A 23,315-nucleotide genomic window follows, 5' to 3' on the forward strand; every position below is an offset into this window, starting at 1 on the left:
TTCTTCTCTCATAGGCTGGGGTAGATGTTAAAATTTCATTGTCAGCAGAAATGCATTTTCAAAGCCTTACAGAAGTCTGTGAGGGTGGGGGCGGTACAAATCTCTTGGGAGAGTTGATTCCAGAAGGCCAGGGCCGCCACAGAGAAGGCTCTTCCCCTAGGCCCTGCCAGATAGCACTGCCAGGCTGACCGGACCTGGAGAAGGCCAGCTCTGTGAGATCTAACTGGTTGCTGGGATACATAAGGCAGAAGACGGTCCCGTAAGTAATCTGGCCCTGTGCCATGTAGGGCTTTATAGGTCATAACCAACACATTGAATTGTGTTCAGAGACCAATCGGCAACCAATGCAGTTCGCGGAGTGCTTGAGAAACATGGGCATATCTTGGCATGCCCATGACTGCTCACGCAGCTGCATTTTGCACCACTTGTAGTCTCTGAAAGCTCTTCAAAGGTAGCCCCATGTAGAGAGCATTGCAGTAGTCGTACCTCGTTTGCTTGTCAAAAGGTCACAGAACATTATCACATGATCCTGGGACACTGCAACTGTCATAAATATGAGACAGTTGCCAACAGTCTGAATTTTGATCATCTAACTATGGGGAAGCTGCAATGGTTGTGTGAAAAATTGTCATAGGTTACATTTTTCAGTGATGTGGTAACTTTGAGAGGTCACCAAATGAACTGTTATAAGTTGAGGACTACCTGAAACTATAAATGATTCCTATTTGTTTTACTCATGCTCTAACAGAATTGCAGCAGAGAAAAAAGAGTGCAACAATTCTCTTCTTTGAACCAAAAACTTAATTCCATTATAAAAATGGAATCCATTGGACTATAAATAAATTTAAATAAACAATGTAAAAAACAACAACAAAGTTATATCTTATGGAGTTTATTTTTGTTTGGAATCAAGTATTATTTTCAATTACTTACATTTTGTAAGGCATGTAATACATCCAAATTATGAAAGAAATGTGCTCCAAATTAGGCATTCATTTATGCTTAAAGAGGTAAACCCATTTTTATATGTTATTCCTTGCTAAGGAGATTTTAATCAGAGTTTGGCATGGATTGCAACCAGCCAGCAAATCTACATTGGAAATTATAGACTTAACTGAGTTTGCTAACTGTGATTGTAATATTTGTAATTTAGCATTTTTAGTTTTTAAACAGTAAGCCTGATCTGCCTTAACAAGAAGCTAATTGGAAATAGTCAAGCTGATCATATTTTGGTTAAAAAAGAAAAAAAATATGCTTGGCAGATTAATCCATTATTTGCATTTTAAACACTGGAAAAATTGATGTATAAAATGAATTATGATTTGACTCCCATTCACCTTGGAAGGAATTTGAGTCAAGAATCAGAACTAATAGCACCAAACTACCCTTTGTGGTTAGTTCGAGCCATTATTTGACATGACACCAGAGCCAATAAATGAATTTACATGTTGGGCTTACTCATTAGCTTAACCATAGTTTATTAACCATCCTAACAAAACACTGTTTTAGGATGCCTAAGCTACATATAATTTTTATCTAGTGACTTAGATCTGATTTTCAGGTTTCAGGACAGCAATGCGATTCTTAACTAGGGGTTTCTATTATGCTACTGTTACACTGTATTATTAAGCACTAATGTAGACTTGCTAGCTACTCCTTTTCCACTGACCTATTGAAGGAGAATTCCTGTAGTATTCTAGTATTACTTACCAGAAGATGCAGTGACTTGGAAAAAGAGAATATTATTGGTTTCACACAATACGTAAGCCATATTAATAATCACTTGGTGAGCTGTGGGAACTTAGCCTTTGTGGTTTTATTGATTCTGTAAATCAATCAATCAATAAAATCAACTTCTTCCACCAGAAAACACTGTGAAATCAAACATTTATGCCATTGCTGAAATTTCTTTGGGAAGCATGTGTTTTAGAATCTAGGGTTGCACCTGAAATAACAACACAGTTTACAAATTAGATGAAGATTTCTAAGATGGAAGACCAAACAAGTTTCAAACGTCACAAGATAATGGAAGATGAAAAAGTAAAGTTTGAGATGACCACTTAACCGAAATTCGACAGTTCATTGTTCCAAATTCCAAAGCTTTTCTATGCACTCCTTAACAACTATTACTTTTTGCTTAAGTCTCCTTTTGTTGAAAAAGCCTTTTATGAAATCCTAAGGGCAGAGATGAGAAATGTGGGGTGGATTATAATACCATTAACAGAGGTAGAACTGGTTGAACAGTGGTACCCAATGATAATAAATAAATAAATAAATAAATAAATAAATAAATGCATTCATACATACATACGTGATGTATATAAAAGACGTGGAAGAAAGGCTAGAAAATACGATTATCAGATCTGTGGATGACACTAAAATGAGTGGATAGATTAACACTTTATAGAGGACCACATCAAGATTCAGGAAGATCCTGACAAGCTGGAACAATGGGGAGTAGCAAAAATGGAAAACCCTTCATTTGGGTAGGAAATCATAGGCATGAATTTAGGATGGAACACACTATGCTGAAGAGCAGCATGTGTAAAAAAGATCTGACATCTTGGTTAATAACAAAATAAATATGAGGCGACAGTGTAATAGAGCTACTTGGAAAAAAAACCCCAATGCAATCCTGACTGCATCAATAGAAATATAGTGCCCTGCTTGAGAAGTTAAAATTATTTTCTGTTCTTTGTTGATCTTCGCCTAAATACTATGGCCAGTTCTGAGCACCATATTTCAGGAAGAAAAATACCTCTGGGCATGGAAGAAAAAAACTTAGAAGGAATGGCCAGAAGCACTGAGTATGTTTAGTCTAGACTAGAGAACGGGGAGATATGACACTTTCTCCTTGAAGGGAAGCTATGTAGAAGACAAGGTAAATTTGTTCATTGTTGTTATAGGAGACAAGGCAAATATTGGATTTAAATGACAAGGAACCCATAATCACTGGGAGTTGGCGGCATATAATGCAGGTAAAGTGGTACCTCTACTTACGAACTTAATTCATTCCGTGACCAGGTTCTTAAGTAGAAAGGTTTGTAAGAAGCAATTTTTCCCATAGGAATCAAATAATGTGTGCGATTGGGGAAACCACAGGGAGAGTGGAGGCTGTTTACTCCCAAGAGATTCCTAGAGAGGCCCCACGGAGACTTCTCCCTGCCTTTTTTGGCCCTGTTTCCTCCCAGGAGATTCCTAGAGAGGCCCCACGGAGGCTTCTCCCCACCTTTTCCAGCCCTGTTTCCTCCCAGAAGATTCCTAGAGAGACCCCACAGAGGCTTCTCCCTGCCTTTTCCGGTTATAGTTTCGGAGGCTCGGGTTTGTAAATGGAAAATGGTTCTTGACAAGAGGCAATTTTTTTTTACATGTATAGGGATTGCTGCAGAAGTGGATTCTTGTACTAAGCAGAGGTTGCAGTCCTTGACTTACAACAATTTGTTTAGTGACCATTTGAAGCTGACCATTTGAAAGTCCTCGCAGAGGGGCGCCATATAAATCCAATAAATAAATAAATAACAGCACTGGAAAAAAGTGATTTATGATTACCATTTTTTCAGCATTTGATCACATGATCAAACTTCAGATGCTAGGTTCATGTTTATGCAGTGTCCCAGGGTCATGTGCTCACCTTTAGCAACCATCTGACAAGCAAAGTCAATGGGGAAGCCAGATTCACTTAAGAACTGTGGCAAGAAAGTTCATAAGATGAGGCAAAATTCACTGTCTTTAGTAACAGGAATTTGGAGCTCAATTGTAGTAAGTCAAGGACTACCTGTATGTGATTCCAAAGTCTCTTCTCAGTTTTTTAAAGGTCAGCAATCATTTGCTTATCTGTTAGCATGTTATCTCACTTTTGAGCTCAAGATGTCAGATATCACATGGCCTCCTCCAGGTTTTTTCCCCATGGCAACGACCCTGTGAGGTAGATCGGACTGAGAGAGTAAAAGGCTCAAAGTCATCTAGGCCGGTGCCGTGATGGGGAACCTTTCTCTCCTCAGGTGCCAAAAGCTCGTGTGCACACAATATTGTGCCCATGCGAGTGCTCACACCCATAATTCAATGCCTGGGGAGGGCGAAAATTGCCTCCCCTGCCCCCAAGAAGCCCTCTGGAGGCTAGAAAGAGCCCATTTCCCAACTTCTGGTGGGCACAATAGGCCCGTTTTTCACCCTTCCAGAGCTCCAGAGACTTGTGTGCACATGCGTGCTGGAGCTGAGCTAGAGCAACGGCTCTCGCATGCCAGCAGATATGGCTCTGCATGCCACCTGTGGCACCCGTGCTGTAGGTTCGCTATCACTGATCTACAGTTTTTGTACCAGACCAGCCACTTAACCATCCCCATACTCTGCGGGCATGGGGATTCCTGCACCATACTTGGTTATCCTATCTTTTTTTGCTGTATGTATGTATGTAGATTGATCTACGTACATATACCCATGAAAATCTATAAAAACAATTTTGTGGTGGATGTATGTATATATGTATGTATATAGATTGATCTACATACATATACCCATAAAAATCTACGAAAATGTGTATGTGGATTGATCTACATACATATACCCGTGAAAAATCTACGAAAACAAATGTGTATGTACGTAGATTGATCTAGTATGTATGTATGTATGTATGTATATTGATCTACATACATATACCCATGAAAATCCATGAAAATCTATGAAAACATTGTGTGTGTGTGTAATGTGTGTGTGCATACGTATATGCAGATGCATTCACAGATTCTTACAGTGCTGGAGAGCAGAGGTCATTACAAGGACGATTCCTCGTCTGATTTCTGAAAATGCAGCGCAGTCCCCCTCAACATGGGAAAATCTGTTATTAATCTGTTGGAAACTCGGCACCCACCGTTGTTGCCTGGCCGGGCTGGTTGAGCCTCCTTCTGGCTGTTTATGTACTCCCTACGTTTTACCTGGTGAACAGCAATATAGACTGGCCTTGAATTGAAACAGGAGGGCAATCATACTAAATTCAAGCTCGTCCCCCCCCCCCTTCCTGCCGGTCTCCCTAGTGAGGATAATTATCAGACCGCCTCACTCGGGGCGGGAAAGGCTTCTTCTGTGCCAGTCAGTTCCCTCAGCGTGACTCACACGCCTGGAAAGAGAACAGGGTGGTTTTGGCTAAAAGCCCTGAGAGGGAGGGAGGGAAGCAGGCAGGCAGGCGGGGGAGAATGCGAGCGCCCACCTGCTTCTGCCGGGTGGAAAAGAAAACCTTTGGCGGTTGCAAGCTGGACAAGGCTGCGGGGTTGGTGGTGGCGGCGAGGGGGGGGGGTGTAGGAGAAGGAGGGCCTGGTAAAAAACAACAACAAACCATCTGCCTCTCCTCGCTTTCCTCACCCGCCTGCACCTTGAAAGTGCGTCGTGCGGCGTACGCAGCCTCTAATGGCCTCTGAGTTTGTTTTCTTGTTTGTGGGTGGGGTGTCGACAGATCTCGGGAGCGACGAACGAAATGGAGCAGGAGCGGGGAGGGGGGTGGAGGAAGGAAGGAAGGAGGAGGAGATGATAAGAGATCGGGGAGTTTCCCAGCTGCCTCAGAGCACCAATCCCGTCCCCGTCCAGCCGTCCTCCTGGGAACAGCCATCGACCAGCTCCCCCACCCACCCCGGAGAAGCTGCTGCTGCTACGTGCTTTTTTGTGTGTGTGTTGTGGAAAGGGCCCTTTGCACGGCCCGCCCCGATCTTTGATACACATACACACGTGTGAATCTTTGATACGCACATATATGTGAATCTGGTACATACACAAACACGTGAATCTGACACGTGTGAGTCTTTGGTATAAATACATATATACACACATACACGTGTGACTTGAAGTTGCTTCTCGGTCTTCTCTCCCATCTCGCCCCCCCCCCCCCCGGGCCGCTCGAGCCTTGTTAAGGGAGGCGAGGTGGGAAATCGCCTCACAGCCGCCTTCGGAGAAGGACATTCGGGTTGTCGCTGCGGGAGCGGATGAAGGACGCGCCGGAGGGCCGCTGACCAAGCGCCTTTTCCCGGAAGAAGTTTCCCTGCACTCCCCACCCACCCACCCCTTCGTCCCGAAATACAAACTTTCGGAGCCCGTCCCAGAATGCTGCTCTTTGGCAGCCTTTTTCTTTTTTTGACCGCTTTGTTTTCGCTCCTGACGGCAGCGAGTTCATTTCAGTTTCCAGTGGGGGAGGGAAAGGCTTCGAAGCCGTTTTCCCTGGTCTGAATAAATGGGCGCTAAACTCCTCTCTTGGCTTCCTCACGCGAAAAAGGATAAATTCTAGAAAAAGCGATTCCCCTCCCCTCCCCCCCCCTTCGGAAATAAAACGCCTTCAAAACACAGCCGAGCGAGAGCAGCGAATGTATTCCCTTTTCTGAGCCTTTGGCTTTAAAAGCAATGGCTTGCTAATAAATACTTCATGTTCGAAGCACTCTCCGCGTATGTGCTTAAAGTGATCCTCGTTCTGCAGGGAGTTCGGGTATGGCTGCCCCCGTTTTGCTAAGGGAAGCTTGAGGCTTAGAGGAAAACCAGGGCTTGCCTGCTTAACCCGCAGCTGGAGCCCAATTTGAACAAGCGACTTCCTGGCTTGGAGGCATTTCAGCCTTAGGTTCTCCAAGGACACCATAGACGTCCTTGAAGAAGCTAGCCAGTGCTTACAGAGATCCAGGTCACCGTTTCCAATACCAGTAGATCTAGCTTGAGATGCATTTCCCTCAGCTTTGGATCTCTCAGAGACAGGAAAGGTCGTCTCTCTCTGAAGTATGTATGTGAAAAAAGAAATACATCAGCACCTTTGCCCATTCAGCATCCAGAAGAAACTTGTCATCTCTTGTCCAGTCACTGTGAGGTCCAACAGCCTTGTTTTATTCAGCCTTTGTTGGTGCTTCTTTGACAAGACAGAGACTATTGCTGGTGAATGGATTTATAGGATTCTCCTGTCTATAGGCAGATTCATCCATTGGCAAGGATTCCTGTTTGTGCAGATCTTTGGGATTCCAAAGATCTTTGTTTTTCAACTTGATTCTCTCTCTTTCTCTCTCTCTCTCTCTCTTTCCCTCTCCCCCCACCTCTCTCTCTCACACACATACACCACTCCTATTTAACACAATAGGTCCTTTCATAGAATTACACTGCGGGTTCATGCTGTTACTCAGTCTCTATGGTTGCCACAGTGCAGCTACCCTGAATGTATGCAGCAGATGTGTGGGCATCTGCAAAGGAAAATCTACACTGCTCAAAAAAAAAAAAGGGAACACTTAAACAACACAATATAACTCCAAGTAAATCAAACTTCTGTGAAATCAACTGTCCACTTAGGAAGCAACACTGATTGACAATCAATTTCACATGCTGTTGTGCACATTCAACTTTGTACAGAACAAAATATTCAATGGGAATATTTCATTCATTCAGATCTAGGATGTGTTATTTGAGTGTCCCCTTTATTTTATTTTTGAGCAGTAAAAACCTCTCTATGTTTAGAAGGAACAAAAAACCTACAGAGACATATGATAAATGCTGGTTTTTCTTTTCTGATGTTTTATGAATTTCCAAACAGACCGTTACTCCCAATTGCTCAAGTGTTGGATTTTTGAACAAGTTTTAGCCAACAGCAATCTCATACCACGATCCACTATATACATCTTGAACCTCTGCTTTCATTTTCTTCTTTTCTGCTATGTAAAAGTAAAGGCAGAATCAGAAAACACATACATTTTCTACACAGGGACCATGCCACGGCAGTATTTTATCTGACTAAAAATAATTTCCAGTGAACTTCATAGTGTTATGGGAGAGATGTGCTCAAAAGCCAGATTTAGAGTTCTTAAATGCAAATCTTATGAGGCCAGACAGAGTGATAAACGAAGGAAGCAATTTTGTCATTGTTGAATCTTGGTTTTCACTTAAAAATTGCAGATGATGTATCATCTTAAACTATAATATAGGCAAGAACAAGCATGTGTGTATATTCACTCAGTTTGTACCATTTTTTCTGTTCAGACAGTACAGCAATTAACAAGTTTGCAAAATTACAAAGGATTAATGTTAAAAGGTTAGGTAGTACAGTAGCACAAAATCAATTAAGAGATTGATTAAAAAGTACATCTTCAGAGATTTTCAAATTACGGAAAGAGTCCAGACAAAACTCGTGAAATATGCCAATGTTTCCCAACCTTGGCAACTTGAAGATATCTGGACTTCAACTCCCAGAATTCCCCAGCCCTGGGGAATTCTGGAAGTTGAAGTCCAAATATCTTCAAGTTGCCAAGGTTGGGAAACATTGGCATATTGCAATAATTAAGCCAGGATATTAGCAAAATGTGGACTAGATGTGACAGGATCTGACATGACCAAAAGTTACATAGGAGCCTATTTATCTGAGTAAAAATTTAAATTCAGATTCAACTTTTACCAAAACACATACTGTACCTTATATTAACGCAGTTTATTTTAAGTTTGTATGACAGTTTATAACATACTATAAGTGTACTACACAAGGGGGCGCTGAGGAACAGTAGTTTGTCAGTTGCGAAGCAATTTTTTTCCCTTACTTGATTGTATTATTTCTGGACAGTTCCTAGGCAGATTCCCTGAACTTGGAAGAAAAAAAAACCCTGAGATAAAATTCAATTCCTGTAAATATTTTTCAAAGGAAAAGCACCGACAGACGAGAACTCATTTTACTTCTATCTAAACACGAGGCGGCTGACTTTATATTTCCTCATCAGACAGCCTCTCAGGTCCAATATATTCCTCACCCTATGCTTGAATGCACAGAAAGGTTCCTGCAACACACTATAACCTAGTTTTGCTTCCAGCAAACAGGGCAGGGCAAACCTCCCTTCCACTCACTGGGTTTTGAGAGCTTGCAGCTCTCGGTTAATGGGTTTGTCTGATGCACTCCTGCAGAGCGTCTGGCTCAGAAAATGCTGGAGAAACTGGAAAATAGCTGTAAGCAGGTTTAGCTGCAGGTTGAAAGACGAGCCACCATGCTTTCATCATAGATTACAGAAGTACAGATGGAGCAGAAGTGGTCAGATTCTGGTTTAGGCTAACATTCCTAAACTGATTATTGTTGTCCTTGTTTTCTGGTGTGCAAAGTCATTGGAACTATGTGTAATTAGATATTCTGTACTGCCCTGGTCCATGTCTTTCATAAGCAGACAATACTGTAGTATTTTGAGTAGCCTAATTCCTGTACTGTGAATTAAATTTCATTTATAATTGCCCCTTAAGCCCCTAGGAAGCATAAGAATTTAGGGAATACAGTGGTACCTCTACCTAAGGTCGCCTCTACTTACAAACTTTTCTAGATAAGAAGCGGGTGTTCAAAATTTTTCTACCTCTTCTCAAGAACCATTTTCCACTTACAAACCTGAGCCTCCGAAACTGTAACCGGAAATGGCAGAGAGAAGCCTCTGTGGGGCCTCTTTAGGAATCTCCTGGGAGGAAACAGGGCCTCCACCCTCCCTGTGGTTTCTCCAGTCACACACATTATTTGCTTTTACATTGATTCCTATGGGGGGAAAATGCTTCTTCTTACAAACTTTTCTACTTAAGAACCTGGTTACAGAATGAATTAAGTTCTTAAGTAGAGGTACCACTGTATATGTATTAAAATGCTTTTAATGGAATAAAGTATTATAAACACTGACAAAATACCCAGCATTGTCTCAAAATCTGTGAACCTAACATTTGCATGCAGGCTTCTTTCCCCATAGCCATGAATTCCTTCAGTCTCCCCTTCCATAGGAAAAGCCTAAGGAGGCCTAAGGGGTTTCATATAACATTTTTGTACTGTATTTTGGGCAAAACATGTAAAGAATTAATATCTTCATTGGAACAGGATGTTAGCTGTTCCTTTCCTATTATCCAGAGGTACCACTTGACAAGTACTGTATTCTCACTGCAGTTTTAGCATGCAAGCCATTTATTTTGCAAAAACATTAGTGTTTCCAATAGCTTTATTAAAATTTTTGCCAATGGTTTATGATCCTGACAGCTTTCATAGTTACAATAAAATTTTAGCAATTATACTCTTCCATGTTTTGTGGAATACAGTGTTCCCTTGATTTTTGCGGGTTCGAACTTCGCGGATAGCCTATACCACGGTTTTTCAAAAAATATTAATTAAAAAATACATTGCGGGGTTTTTTTCTATACCACGGTTTTTCCCACCCGATGACGTCATACGTCATCACCAAACTAATAATTTTTGCAAATAAATAACAAAAAAATTAATTATTGTTAATAAATAATTATGTTTATAAATATCAGGATCACTAAGTGTCTTATTCAATGGTGAGTACCAGTAATAATGGTGAGTAAATGGTTGTTAAGGGAATGGGAAATGGTAATTTAGAGGTTTAAAGTGTTAAGGGACGGCTTGTGATACTGTCCATAGCCAAAAATGGTGTACTGTATTTACTTCCGCATCTCTACTTCGCGGAAATTCGACTTTCGCGGGCAGTCTCGGAACGCATCCCCCGCGAAAATCGAGGGAACACTGTAGAACATTTATGTGTAATGGGTATTATCAAGATAGTAAAGGCTGCGAGTAGTGGTTGCATTATTCAAGGAGACCTGCCTGCCTGCCTTCTTGATATAAATTTTTTGAATACAGACCTGATATAAACCATAGTGATATGAAGGATATCTAAGCTTTTTATAGCAGGGATGGTTTCCATGATAATGCAGAGTGGGCAGGTTCTTGAGAAGGAAAGGGTGGTTTTGCCCATACAGGATTGGAAAATGCTTTAAGCACATTGTTTTAAAGGGAGATAGCAGAGCCACTACAAAACATGCTGTGAGAAGGAGCATTTAATGCTGCTTGGCCCTGATGTATTCTCCACTGATGACTTACTTGAGAGTAATGCTTCATGTACCTTTATTTCCCCTACTGCAGATACAGCTAAGTCGTTATCAATGGTTAATTAATAAGAGCCTTTCAGCATACGAGGTGGGAGGCTTGAGCTGAGGGATGATAAGAATAATGAGTTGTTTTGCTGCGTCTGGCTGACTCAACCAGCTGGATTCGGCACAGAATGGAGGGAACTGGGAAAGGAGGAAGATGCGTTCTGCTTTATTTTCTCCCAAATCCCAATCCATTTGGATCTAGGCCCCACTCCATAGAGTGTAATCTTTCTCCCATTACAGTTTCAGGGTGGGGTGCAAATCAGCATGGGTGCTTCTTCCCTTTTCTAGCGGGATTTTTACATCTGTGTTGTCCCTGTGTCCTCCAGCTGCCCTCTGATTCCTTCCTCCACCCTCTGGTTCAGTTTTTTTATCCCCCTGCAGCCACAAGAGATGTATTTTGTGGGCATTGTTGGCGTCAGCTTCTGTATCTCAGAAAAAGGAGGGGTGGGTGAGTTGTTGCAGTTCCAGTCTCCTCACGCCACAGGCAGCTAGGAAAGCTGAACTTAGCAGTGGACGCCGGGAAGGGAAGCTTCTGCTTTTGCAGTGCGACTACACTACGTGCCTCTTGTGGTGTGGGCTTGCCAAAAGGAGTTCCCTACAGTCCTGCCTTAAGCAATCGTGCCCTGCCTCCTCCTCCCCCAACTTTGTGAATGGTTTTAATGCTATGGATGAGTATGGCATAAAGTAAACTAGACATTCATAAAGCAGGGATTAAAGGTTTTATATTTTTAGAACCTCGCGCTCTGTAAGGAGAATTTAATTCCCTCGTGTGGTGGGTTTTTTTTCTGAAGATAGGGGAATTTGTGGATGAAGACATCCAGATAGCTGTAGGTGAAAGAATAAGAGTCTGCAAGAGATGTGTTCTTGACAACAACACACACACACACCCAAATTAGTGGGAGAAAAATGCAAATGGTTGTCAGCTACATTTTTTTCCATTTAATCCAGAGATGGCACCCTACTGACTCAGACAGGTTCAGGCGAACAGGTTCAGGCAACTTGGACTGGGCTTGCCCACCCACCTTGGCTCTATGCCGTCCTATTTTTGCATGTTTTGAAGCCATGCGCATGTGTCCAAATCATGTGCGTGAGCAAAGCGCATGTACAGATCACACATATGTGCGAATGGGGCGCTCACATTTGTGAACCGGTAGGGAAGGTTATATATTACAGATTAATAGAGTTGGAAGGGACCTTATAGATCAGTGATGGCACACAGGTGCCACAGGTGGCATTATTATTATTATTATTATTATTATTATTATTATTATTATTATTATTTATTGGATTTGTATGCCGCCCCTCTCCGCAGACTCGGGGCAGCTAACAACAGCAGTAAAACAGTACAACAAAATCCAATACTAAAAAAACAGTTAAAAACTCATTATATAAAAACCAATCATACATACAAACATACCATACATAAAATTGTGAAGGCCTAGTGGGAAAGTGTATCTTAGTTCCCCCATGCCTGACGGCAGAGGTGGGTTTTAAGCAGCTTACGAAAGGCAAGGAGGGTGGGGGCAATTCTAATCTCTGGGGGGGGAGTTGGTTCCAGAGGGTCGGGGCCGCCACAGAGAAGGCTCTTCCTCTGGGTCCCGCCAAGCGACATTGTTTGGTTGACGGGGCCCAGAGAAGACCCACTCTGTGGGACCTAACTGGTCGCTGGGATTCGTGCGGCAGAAGGCGGTCCCTGAGATATTCTGGCAGATATGGCATGCGGAGCCATATCTGCTGGCACCTGAGCCATTGCCCTAGCTTAGCGCCAATGTACATATGTGTGCCGGCCAGCTGATTTTTGGCTTCCAGAGAGCCTCTGGGGGGATGGAGAAGGGCGTTTTTATCCTCCCCCAGTTCCAGGGAAGCTTTTGGAGCTTGCGGAGGGCAAAACACAAGCCTACCAGAAGTTGGGAAACAGGCCATTTCTGGTCTCCAGAGGGCATCCAGGGGACAGGGGAAGCTGTTTTTGCCTTCCCTAGGCATTGAATTACGGCACCCGAGGAAAAAAAGATTTGCCATCACTGTTATAGATCATCTAGTCTAACCCCCTGCTCAAGCAGGAGACCCTACACCATTTCTGACAAATGGCACTTCAATATCTTCTTGAAAGTATCAATGATGAAGCTCCCACAACTTCTGTAGGCATTGGCTGATTGCTCTCACTTTCAGAAAATGTTTCCTTATTTCCAAGTTGAATCTCCTTGTTCAGTTTCCATTGATTATCCCTTGTCTGTCCTTCAGGTGCTTTGGAAAATAGCTTGACCCCTTCCTCTCAGTGGTAGCCCCTCAAATATTGGAAAACTGCTATCGTGTCTCCCCTGATCCTTCTCTTCACTGGACGAGCCATGTCCAGTTCCTATAACCATTCTTCATGTTTTAGTTTCCAGTCCCCTAATCCAGTGTTTCCCAACCTTTTTTGAGCCGCGGCACATTATTCATATTTTCAAAATCCTGGGGAACACTGAACGGGGGGGTGGGGGGGATGGCTAAAGAAAAGTTTTGACAAAAAAAATCTTCCTCCATTTCGCTCTATTTCTCCCTCACTCTTTCTCTTCCTTCCTTCCCTTCTTTCTCTCTCTCCATCGCTCTTTCTTTCTTCCTCTTTTTTGCTCTCTTTCTCTCTCTCCCTCCTTCCCTCCCTATATGTCTTTCTCTCTCCCTTGCTCTCTCTGCCTCTCTTGCTAGCTCTCTTTCTTTCTCTCTCTTTCTCTTTCTCTGTCTCTCTCTCTCTGCCTCTCTTGCTATGTCTCTCTTGCTCTCTCTTTCTCTCTCTCTCTGCCTCTCTTGCTATGTCTCTCTTGCTCTCTCTTGCTCTCTCTCTCTCTCTCTCTGCCTCTCTTGCTATGTCTCTCTTGCTCTCTCTCTCTTTCTCTCTCTTCCTTTCTTCTCTGCGGAGGCCGGCGAAGGTTTTTCTTATTTTAAATGTTCCGGGTGGCAGGGGGATGCGGAGCCTGTCCTGTAGCCCTTTCGCTGACAGCCTGGGACAAAAGCGCTCGGTGAAGGGACTGCAAGAGGGGCCGGGCGGGCGTTAGCAGCCGGATGAGGAGGACGAGAAACCGCTGCAGCCAGCCCCAATCCCCCCCTTCCCTGGGTGCCTTCCAAAGGCCCCTGGAAAAAGGCAGGAGGTAGCAACGAGGCGCGAGGACAAGCAGGCAGCTTGGCGGAGGGGAAGCGCTGAGGGGCTCTCCTCCTTCCCCACCCCCGCGCTTCTCTCCCGCCCTGGCTTTTGCTTCACCCGCAGATTTCCCCGCAGTTCAAAAGGAGGCAAGAGGTGGCCTGGATGAAATTGCGGGGAAATCATGGGGCAAAGCGAAAGCCAGGGCGGACTCGCAAAGGCGGGCTCAGGCTGCATGAGGAGAAAGAGGCGGAGGGAAAGAAGGCAGCGGCAGCGGGACCTGCAGCTCGGTGGCCGTCTCCTCGTGGGATAGAATCCTCTCTTTCTCATGCTGCTCCCACCATGGCTGCGCGCGGTCCCGGTGCCCCTGGCTGAAGGTCGTCCTGTGGCTGGTCTTGGGCTTTACGGTTGCTTCCTGGTTCCCTCTCCTCCCTCCGCCTGTGTCTACCGCCAGCGCCTCATTCCTCGGAGCTGCCGCTTCCTTCCAGGCAGCCCAGCCACGCTGCCGTAGAAAGTGCAGAGGTTATTGCCGCCACCTCTGCCTCCACTCAGGGAGCCATCGTGGTTGAGCTGAGCGAGAGGAAAAGGTGCAGTGACCACAGTGGCTCCCTGAGTGGAGGCAGAAGCGGTGGCAATAACCTCTGTGCTTTCTACGGCAGCGTGGCTGAGCTGGACGGAGGGAAGCGGCAGCTCCCACTCGAGGAACCCACGGCAACGGGCGCCGGCTTGGTGGAGGCGACGGCGGGAGACACAGGCGGTGGGAGGAGAGGGAACCAGGAAGCGACTGTGAAGCCCAAGACCATCCACAGGACGACACTCAGACAGGGGCGCCGGCAGCGCCCCGCCCAGCTGGAGCTTCTCGCGGCACACCTGGCCATGTCTCGCGGCACACTAGTGTGCCGCGGCACACCGGTTGGGAAACGCTGCCCTAATCACCTTGGTTGCTCTCCTCTGCACTTTTTCTAGAGTCTCAACATCTTTTTTATAATATGGTGACTAAAACTGGATGCAGTACTCTAGGTGTCATCTTATTAAGGCTTTATAGAGTGGTATTAGTACCCCATTTGATCTTGATTGTATCCCTCTGTTAATTCAATTTAGGATTGCATTGGGTTTTTTGGCCACTGCTGCACACTGCTGGCTCATGTTTAGCTGGTTGTCACTAGGATTCGAAGATCCCTCTCACAGTCATTGCTATCAAGCCTGGTTTCACCCAGTGTACTTTGGTTTTTCTTATCTAATTTTATTTACTCTGTTGTTATCATTACAAAAGCATAGCTAGTATTAATAGGGAGAAGTGTATTGGGAAGAAACATTGTTAGAATGCACAAGGGTCATTCTTTGTCAAGTGGACCAGGTGTCCACTTGAATGATTTTTGCAGCCTTATTTGAAAAGAAACCATCACAAATACAACATATATGATAGAAAAAAGTGCCCTTTCTAATAAAATTAAAATGAAGACGATTGAAGGTGAGAAAAGAGAGAGTTCTGTTTCATCACCTTCAATCATCTTCATTTTTATTTTATTAAAGAGTACATTTTTCTATCATATACAGTGATACCTCATCTTACGAACTTAATTGGTTGCAGGACGAGGTTTGTAAGGTGAAAAGTTTGTAAGACGAAACAATGTTTCCCATAGGAATCAATGGAAAAGCGATTAATGCATGCAAGCCCAAAACTCACCCCTTTTCCCAGCCGAAGCGCCCGTTTTTGCACTGCTGGGATTCCCCTGAGGCTCCCCTCCATGGAAACCCCACCTCCGGACTTCCGTGTTTTTGTGATGCTGCGATTTCGCTGAGGCTCCTCTTGCTGGGAAACCCCACCTCTGGACTTCTGTTGCCAGAGAAGCGCCTGTTTTTGCACTGCTGGGATTCCCCTGTAACATGGAAGTCCGGAGGTGATGTTTCCCATGGAGGGGAGCCTCAAGGGAATCCCAGCAGCGCAAAAATGGGCGCTTCACTGGCAACAGAAGTCCGGAGGCGGGACATCCCAGTGGCACCGGCTTGGGTTTGTAAGGTGAAAATAGTTTGGAAGAAGAGGCAAAAAAATCTTAAACCCCGGGTTTGTATCTCGAAAAGTTTGTATGACGAGGGGTTTGTAAGATGAGGTATCACTGTATGTTGTCTTTATGATCGTTTCTTTTCAAATAAGTCTTCAATTTCACCGGGTTCACTTGACAAAGAATGACTCACAAGTGAAATATAGCAGTTTCACAAGCCCTTCTCAGAGTGAATCGATCCTATAATTCCTCTTCATACCAGCTAGGCATGATCAAGTTAGTTCAACACATCTGAAAAGTATCAGGTTTGGGGTCACTGTCTTGCATTAATAAAGTAACCTAGACAGAGGGACCGTAATTACACATAGGGTCTGATTGATTTTTTGTAGGAATTGTCATTATAAATCCCTGATAAAAGCCATGCCAGAAAATTGCTGCCAGTCAAAGTAAACAAATTGATGCTGACTTTGTATAACACAGTTGCATTTAATCATAAAAACACAACAGAGCTCTATCTTTACTATAGCAGTAGATAACCAGATGCTCATTTCGTTTTGGACTTTAGCTCCCTTTAGCCCAAATCAATGTGACCAATTGTAAAATGTTGTGGGAGTTGTAGTACCGTATTAAATATCTGAAGGACACAAGATTGCTTATTCTTGCTTTAGTGGAACCAACAAAATTGCCACATTACTCTGTATGATTGTGACACTTCAACTCATCCAAAAATAGCTATTGCCCTCCCTTGCTGTTTTTGAATTGGCTGCTCATGCACCAACATGGCTACCTATACCTTCCATACATTCATACAATTATTTTTAGAGATTTTCCTCTTAATAATGCTATGAATTAGAGCCAGTTCTGTGTACTGTAATGGTTAAAAAGATGACTAAAAACCAGGGCACACTAAATTCTAGCCTTGCCTTACCTTACCTTAGCCATGAAGCTAGCTGGTAACTTTGTCCTAGCCACTCTTTCTCAGTGCTATAAAAAAGACAATGACAAACCACATTTGAAAATGTTGTCAAGAAGACTGCATGGACTTGTTCAAGAGGTTGCCTGAGTCAAGATTGACTCAAAGGTGTGCAAATACACACATACACACAGCTAAAAATATTCTTCATTCGCTATATAGTTAACATGAAATATACAGCTGCATGAACCAGTGAGGGCTAATCATTTTATTTATTTTTTATTTTCAATAAATTTTATTAATTTTCATAAAATAGACAAAACTGACAAACAAACATTTAACCTAAAGGAGGGGTTGCAATTTCCCCGCTTATTCTAGAAGATAAATTTCAATACAGAAAAAAGAATACATTGTAAATATTTTAAATTTACTTATTACTTTGAATGAAAAGAAGAAATTTATTTAACTTTATATAATCATCATATATAAACTACATCTAACACGAAATTTAAAACATATTCATACTTCTACTATTCTCCTATTCTTTTCACTTTTACTTCTTATTATTATTTATCCATATATACACTTTGTTCCAAATTTCATAAAATTCTGTTTCCTCTTGATCTTTTAACCGTCTTGTCATCATATCCATTTCAGCGCAATCCAAAATTTTATTAATAACCTCTTCTTCTTTGGGGATATTTTCCCCTTTCCAATTTTACGCATACACAATCCTGGCCGAGGGCTAATCATTTTAAAAGGAAATTCAAAATGATATTTTTAAAAAATATTGAAATGTGTAGTTTGGAGGATGGGGAATCTTACAATGTGTGGGTTGTTTAAAAAAAATAGCTGAATACTGTTGCTAGAACAGGATGACACTGGGTTCAATCCAGACATATTCCTATGTCATCACATTTACAAAAACTCAAGCCAGATTTTGGAATATAATTAGGAGAGATTCCACTGCCATTTAAATAACAGAACTGCCATCTACAGTTTTACAAAGGTGACTACTTGAAACTGCTGGTTCTTTGTCCTTTTGCCCCGAAGGTCACCCTTGGGCGTTCCCAGGTCCTCTAGGTTTGCATTGTTAATATAGAAACAAAGCCTGATAACATTGGAAGCAGTGTCAGAGATTCCCAACCTAGTTCAGAAGACAGAAATATACAATTTTGTTTCTTTCATGGCAGCTAGAGAGAGCACTGTTACTGCAGCCGAAAACATTCCATTATTCCCAAACTAAAGAAGATGCACAAGACCAAATAGTCCTTATGATGAATGGGCAGTTGTCTAATACGTTTACCACCCCTTATTTTCTTTATAGATTCAGAATGGTCACATCAGAGATTTGCTTTTCAGTTTAAATCCTCTCTCTCAGGATGCTTGTTCCCCAGAACCACCAATTTGTTCTTCCTGTTAATTTAATTCTCTGACAATAAACAAACAGTAAATGCCACATTAAATGGTACTAGTATATGCCCCCACACTGATCCCCCAGTCTACCATACATGGTAGTGAAAATCCCATGGCCACACAATCGCAACTCCGAAGAACTACTCTTCATTTCAAATTAGAGTTTATTTCATTGGCATTATGTTCTTATTTTCATACAGGCTACAGCCACAGATCAGGTTAGGAGCCAGCCCCTTCCCCCTTTGGATGCCTCCTCCCCCCATTTTAAGGGGTTTTTCTTTATTGGTGGCATTATAGCAATCAATTGCCCATTCTCTGAGAGTTAACATTCTACTAAGCACCTTTGGTCACCAGAAATCCTTTTTAGCTTGCCTGTATACAATAAACATTTTGTGATACTTTTTCCTGTTCTTTATTGCATCAGCCTACATCAATTTAAGTTCACACTTTGACAATCCCACTTCTGTAAAATCAAAGAAATTGTGTCTGGTCCTATAGGGAAACTTACCTGCACCTATCATCTTTCCTAACTACCAAGATGATAGGTGCAGGCAACTTAATTGTTTCAAATTAAGCCCTTCCTGATTTCCCAGACCATTGCTTTTAAGCACATGCATTTCCACACTTCCCACAAGATGTTGAAGCTAGCTTGATGGCCCATGCACAACAAATGTATTGCAGGTAGTCTCAATATACGACCACAATTGAGCCCAAAATTTATGTTGTCAAGTGAGACAGTTAAGTTGATTTAGTCCCATTTTACAACATTTCTTGTCACAGTTAAATAAATCTGGCTTTTCAATTGATTTCAATTCAATTCAATTCAGTTTATTAGATTTGTATGCCGCCCCTCTCCGAGGACTTGGAGCAGCTTACAACAGGACAATACACAATATACAAATCCAATGGTTAAAAACAGTTTAAAACCCTTATAAAATAATCATACAACTCAAACAAACCACACATAAATTATAATAGCTAAGGGGTATATCAATTTCCCCATGCTTGGTGGCAAAGATGGGTTTTTAGGAGTTTGCAAAAGGCAAGGAGGGTGGCGGCAGTCCTGATCTCCGGGGGAGTTGGTTCCAGAGGGCCGGGACCATCACAGAGAAGGCTCTTCCCTTTGGTCCCGCCAGACAGCATTGTTTAGTCGATGGAACCCGGAGAAGGCAAACTCTGTAGGACCTAATCGTTCGCTGGGATTCGTGCGGCAGAATTTCACTTGTAAGGTCACAGAAGGTAATCCACATGATCCCAGTCTAACCGTCATAAATATGAGTCCGTTCCCAAGTGTCTTAATTTTGATCATGTGCCTCGATTCATGTGAAAATCAACAAGACACTTTTTTCAGTGCCTCTGTAACTTTATTTATTTATTTATTTAATTGGATTTGTATGCCACCTCTCTCCGAGGACTCGGGGAGGCTCACTAAATGAATTTGAACTGTCACTAATTTGAACAGTTACTAAATGAACTGCTGTAAATAGAGGACTCTATTTCTTATCCTTTGATAACCTGACAGTGGGGCAAAGAAGTGCTGGTTTAACTCAGCCATTATGCGTTTCTTTCTGACATCCTGACCTGTTGTGAAATAGAAATGAAGCAAGGGGGGGATCGGACCCGGGGAGCCTTTAACTTAATCACTCTTCTTCCCAAATCTGGAAAGTGAACTGAAGTTGCCCGAGGCGAACCATCTTCCATCTAAGGGGCGTGCATAAGTGCACCAGTGTGCCTTCCGTCCCCTGTCCAATTGTCTCTCCTTATCTCATTTATCTTTTCTTCCTTTCAAATATGTTCACCTATACTTTTATATCTTTTCTTCTATTCTTTTCTTTACTTATATTATTACATATCTTTCTCTTCAATGTGTATTATGTATTGGACAAAATAAATAAATAAATAAATAAATAAATAAATAAATAAATAAATAAATAAATAAATAAATCAAAAGTATCTCGTGGTGAAGGCTGCCAGTCAAAGTAAGGACGCTGGTGGAAAACCCCAAGCCCAGCCCTAGTGAGAGAAGGCTGCGTGGCCTGCAGAGCATTGGCTGAACCCCGAAAGACTCCGCAGCCTTTTTTTAAACTGACCTCCGCCGGCCAATCCCAATCGCTACGTCGCCTCCTGGGCAGAAGAAGGTAGACCTTATATTGGGCACTCTTTTTTTTTTGTTGGGGGAGGGCATAGCTTCTTCCGCTTCAGAGGCTTAGCCTTTTTCCTCCCTTTTTTCTTTTCTTTTTTAAACTGGGAGGGCGATCTCGGACCGTCTCGCTCTCCCTTTAGGCCGCGCGTCTCCTCTGGCGGCGGAGGTGGCGCTCGCGCCTCCCAGCTCCATCTCCAGCGCTTACTAGGGAGTGCAGGCGGGCGCTAGGACCTGGCGGCGGCGGCGGCTGGGTGACCGTGGGTCCCGGCGCTCTCTCGGTCCTTCGCAAAGCTGGCTCGGCTTCCTGGCCAGGGACGACGACGACGACCAGGAGGGTAACAACGACAACGGCCGCTTGGCCTGGCCTTCTTGGCTCCGGCCTGCCTTGGCTCGCGGTCGCCTCGGCTGGCGGCCCCTTCCGCTCGCCGGCTCCGGCCGGGTCTCCTCTCCCCACAGGGCCCGACCCCGCTCCTCCGGCGGGCCATGTGAGGGGAGCCGGCTGACACCTCCCACAGGTGAGGGGAGGGGGCGGGAAGAGCTCTTCCACGGGAGGCCGCGAGGCGCCTGGGACGCGGCCCCGTTGTTTGTTTGTGTTCCCCCCACCTCTTCTGAGAGGAAGTGAGGGAAGGAAGTTTGGGCCCGGATCCCTGAGGAGGAGCAGCGGCAGCGGCGTTACTTCGGACGAAGGGTGGTGGTGGTGGTGCCTGGCGACCGCCGCGAAACGAACCCGTCCTCGCCCCGCACGGGCGGTGAGGAAAGGCGCGCGCACGGGGTGGGTGGCGAGGGAGGCCGGAGCGGGGTGAGCGTGTGTGTGTGAGGAGAATGGCTGTGAGGGGAGAAAGAGCAGTAATGGCCCCGACGGTTTGATGGGAAGTCCTGGCGGCCATCCCTCAGGGGTGAAAGGGAGGGTGGAGGAGGAGAAAGCCCCCCGGGGGGGGGAGACATGAAGAGCCGCCTTCTGAGGGGGGGGGGGAGCCGTTTTCGTGGGAAAACCCAACCGGATGGGAATCGGAAAGCGAGGGGGGGTTTAAAGTCAGGGCGGCCGCGCTTCTCCCGTGTTTAAAAGGCGGCTCTTGTGTATGTGTGTGTGTGTGTGGGGGGGGGTGTTGGTGGGAAGAAAGACTCGAGAGCTATTCGGCTCGGCGGCGGGGAGTTTTGGGAAACCGGCCTGCCTCGGTGGTTGAAGAAAAAGACGAGGAGAGAGAGGGGGGGGGGAGAGAATCGTGAAGTCACTGCAGCAGCTTCGTCTGTGGAACCGAAGGATCTCGAAAACTTGAGGAAACCGGGGGGGGGGACGGTTCCACACTTTTGGGGTGGGGGGAAGGGAGAGGCCGGTGATTAGCCTCGAGCGGGAGGAGTTCGGGACGCGAGAGAACAACTCCCCATCTTTTAAAGCGAGGAGGAGGGAGGCCATAGTAGGGGCTTTCTGGAGATGCGTGATATCCGAAGGAAGACTTCATTGGGAAGGTGAGGAGGAAGAGGTGGGCCAGCCGAGGATCTTTGCCCCACCTCTTAGGGATCCTTCCCTGCCGAGGCAGCTTGGGAAGAAAAATGGCTTTAAGGGGGAAAAAAAAGAGAACAGGTAAAAGGGGCAAGACGCGGGATCCACCCGGAGCTCCTGTATTAGCTGATCCGGCATCCCTTGGTACCTGGAGTGGGATTGGCGCTGGCAAGAGGAGCTTTTCCGCTGGGGATATAGGGGAGAAGAACCTGGGTCTCTTGAGAGTGGCAGAGCTTGAGGTTTCTGGCACCATGGCTGACATACTTAGGTAGGGGGGAGGTGCAGTCTGATGCTGGGGAATCTCCTTTTTTTTTTTTTTGCTCCCTCTACCTCTTTTCCATGGGCGTATGGTGCCTATGAGAAAGAGTCTCCGCCTCAAGATAATCTTGAGGTGATGTATTCCGTAGCAATCTCTTAAATTCTTGGAAGGGCCAATATACCTGTTTTGGGAGACAATAGTTCAGGTAGATAATGGCTGAGAGCCTTTTGTGTGGGTGGAGGTGGGATGCAGGCATAGTAAGAGAGAGAGAGAGAGAAGCGCCTTAAGTGGCTCTAGGGTGAATGAATGCTTGGAGCTGTTGTTTTCCCTTGCTGAATCATGTGTGCTGAACCTGATGCAAACAATCCTTTTCTTCTGCTCCCTCCCCCCATCCTTGCAGGAAGTGGCCTGGAAATGGCAGCTGTGTTTGTTGCTTTTTGAAATTTTCTTTTTAATCGGAAAGGGGGTTTCGCTTTATAACTTTCTCTAAGCTGCTTGATTAGATTATCCCTGTTTCTCCATGAGGAACCAAGGAAGTAAATAAAATTCCTGCAGTTTCAGAATATCGCCGTTTAAACACATTATATCAGATTTAGGCAGTCGCTTGCGTATTTTTTAATCTAGCAAAATGGCAAATCTTAGAAAGTGTTCTATATCTAATAATTTGCTCAAAGACATCAACCCTTTCAGGTAGACATATTTCTATATTTAATTAAATTCAAAATGGATTGACTACTGTATTTCTTTCACATAAATATTTCTGCATGCCTCCTGTTCTGAGTTGGTTTTAAGTCAGAAGAATATTACCTTGCATAAATATTACTTCAAGGGTGCCTAGATGGTAAAATTATTTTCAATAAAGATATACTTTCTAAGACTAAATTTACATTTGAAATGAAGAGATCCTGCAACCCTTTCCTTGGTGTCTCAGCAGGTGGCATCACCTGACTTGACCTTGACTTATTTCAGGAACTAAACACTCAAGCCTGCCTAGAATTTGGATGGACTTTCAAATAATGCTTGTGCTGTAAGATAGAGTCAGAAAATAATGCAAGGGAAGATA

At 44.1% G+C, this 23,315-nt stretch overlaps 2 protein-coding genes across 17 annotated transcripts in view; one reads left to right on the plus strand and one right to left on the minus strand.

Annotated features, from left to right (window-relative positions):
- The window catches only part of RBMS2 (RNA binding motif single stranded interacting protein 2), a 547,749-nt gene that overhangs the window by 355,235 nt on the left and 169,199 nt on the right, over nucleotides 1–23,315 (minus strand). The window lies entirely within an intron of this gene.
- The window catches only part of BAZ2A (bromodomain adjacent to zinc finger domain 2A), an 85,722-nt gene that overhangs the window by 6,330 nt on the left and 56,077 nt on the right, over nucleotides 1–23,315 (plus strand). For 3 of the 16 annotated variants that reach the window (XM_070740609.1, XM_070740612.1, XM_070740618.1), the window contains exon 1: nucleotides 20,573–21,007. The exons of 8 other annotated variants lie outside the window; for them this stretch is intronic. The gene's annotated coding sequence lies outside the window, so the exon portion shown is untranslated. Of the gene's footprint in view, nucleotides 1–20,572; nucleotides 21,242–23,315 lie in introns of those variants that run through there. 5 more of the 16 variants (XM_070740610.1, XM_070740615.1, XM_070740611.1 and 2 more) reach the window with 5 other exon arrangements.

The sequence above is a fragment of the Erythrolamprus reginae genome, chromosome 2 (genome assembly GCF_031021105.1).
Source record: "Erythrolamprus reginae isolate rEryReg1 chromosome 2, rEryReg1.hap1, whole genome shotgun sequence".
In the NCBI taxonomy this organism is placed as follows: Eukaryota; Metazoa; Chordata; class Lepidosauria; order Squamata; family Dipsadidae; genus Erythrolamprus; species Erythrolamprus reginae.